The 2,025-nt window shown below is 48.3% G+C and overlaps 1 protein-coding gene across 1 annotated transcript in view; it reads right to left on the reverse strand.

Annotated features, from left to right (window-relative positions):
• CHDH (choline dehydrogenase) overlaps window positions 1-2,019 on the reverse strand; it is a 14,508-nt gene extending 12,489 nt beyond the window's left edge. The window contains exon 1 of the mRNA XM_017732414.1: window positions 1,909-2,019. The gene's annotated coding sequence lies outside the window, so the exon portion shown is untranslated. The remainder of the gene's footprint in view (window positions 1-1,908) is intronic.
• Between the last annotated feature and the right edge of the window lie 6 nt (window positions 2,020-2,025).

The raw sequence follows: 2,025 nt of genomic DNA on the forward strand, positions 1-2,025 counted from the left end.
GCAGGAAAACTCTGTTGCTAGGATATAATTATACAGCTTATCATACATTGGTTAGCTATAGGTGGGCAATGGAATTCAGAAATGAGGTGTTTGGGGCTCCTTGCACCATTGTAACACATTTCTGAATACAGTCTCAGGCTGATGCAATCCGTGGGTGCTTACTATTGCAACTGTACTGGTGTTGATCTGGGGTCCTATGTGAAAACAGACCCAAGACAAGGCACCCACTGTCTGGGCTAGAAGGCTGAACTGCCAACCAAGAAAGCTAAACCTAATATTCCTTTTAAGTAACTTAAGTAGCGTATTTTAAATCTTCTCCACCATATGTGTTTCAGATTTACAGTTAGATGTTATTTCATGGCTTTCTTCACTTATTGTTGCTGTTTTACTTCAAATGGAACAGGACTGGCAGAGTAACATTTGAGAGAATTTTTATCTTGCAGAGAGTTGGGGGTGAAGTCAGTAAGCAATGTCCTTAACAGTCAAGTGACTTTGATAGTCACTGTGTAGATGATTCACAAGCCTTGGTACTTTTGAGTTCTGAAGTGCAGAGGTCAAAAATCAAGCCATTCTGTTTAAATATAACTCTAGCACACATCTTTAATGGAATGGATTAAAACACTAGTTTCAATGGACTAAAATGCTAGTTTCAATGCACAATTCTTTTCGCTATATTGATTCACATCCACTCTCCTCTTTGTGTGGTCCCTCTGCATGAGCACTATCCTACTCCAGTTTTTCTAAATTGATCCTGGAACGAAAAGGAGAAGGCCACTGTGCCTGAAATTTAACTCCCTGTTTTGTTGACAGAGGCGAAACAAGAACATCCTCTCTGGCAGATGTAAAACAAGACCCTCTCTCAGAGATGTCCACAGCAGGGACAACACATAAAGCAGCAGAGCAATGGGGCTTTGTCAGGACATTAACCCCTCATGTCACTACCAAATCCTGTCAGGCCTGACTGTAAAGTGCAGGAGAAAAAACTCCTCAGTGTCACATTGACCGCTACTGTCCACTGGCCAGGCTAGCTCCAGCGGTGTGTGGCAGGAGTGGGGAGCAGCCGGAGGCATGGAAGCTTTAAAGCTGCTCCTCTGAAGCCTCAGCTCTACCCTGCGGAGCACAGGCTCCAGACAATGTAGCAGTCAGCAGCCCTGGATGAAGGGAGAGCTAAAAAGTAGCGAGGAGGCTTGCCACGGGAGATAATCCAACTTCATTGAAGGGTCTCCTCTGAGGACAAGCCCCGCCTGCAACGCGTCCATGCCTAACAAAGGGAGTAAACCAACCAGGGACCAATAAGCGGATTAGGAGGGAGGGACGCTGAAGGGATGGACTCACATCTGGTCCAATGGTCTTGGTGGGTGGAGGGAGAGGGGTCACATGCCCCAATGGGGCGTCGAGGTTTAAGGGAGTTCCAAGAGGGAAGGTATCCGAGGGGGCAGGATCTCGGGGGACTGACGGGGGCCATATAAGGGTAATTAGGGAGGGCTCAGGTGATGGACACCGAACCTTCGGGAACAACAGGAGGGGTTTGGGTGATTGATAGGGAGAGAGCCAGAACAAGGGGAAGGAGAACAACCATGTAGGGAGCACTGGGGAGCGGCTTGGGTCTGGGACAAACCAACTGGGAGTAGGAGTGGGGAAGGTAGGGATGAACCACTGGGGTACAGAAAACATATGAAAATACAATAAAAACCTCGCATCACCACACCGCATGTTACAGCAGATCTTGCTTTTTGTTTGTTTGTTTTTCCCTGCTGCAGGCTGTGTAACAGGGTTTAAATGTATCTGCTGCGGGAATGTTTTGGACTAACTTTCCCTTCAGTCCTGCTAGGAGGAAAGTTCATTCACTTTGAAAAAACTTTGTGGTGAGTTTCATTTCCAGGGCTGAAAATGTTCAAGCCGACTTACCTCGCCGCTTCCTTCTCTGTGCACAACCGTGTCTGTGACCTCCGTCGGGTCCGGGGCTGCCCGCGACCCCGCTCTGAGGGCTCCTGCGGCGGCTCCCGAACCGGACCGGGAGCGGGG

Source organism: Corvus brachyrhynchos, unplaced genomic scaffold, assembly GCF_000691975.1.
Source record: "Corvus brachyrhynchos isolate BGI_N302 unplaced genomic scaffold, ASM69197v1 scaffold4, whole genome shotgun sequence".
Lineage (NCBI taxonomy): Eukaryota > Metazoa > Chordata > Aves > Passeriformes > Corvidae > Corvus > Corvus brachyrhynchos.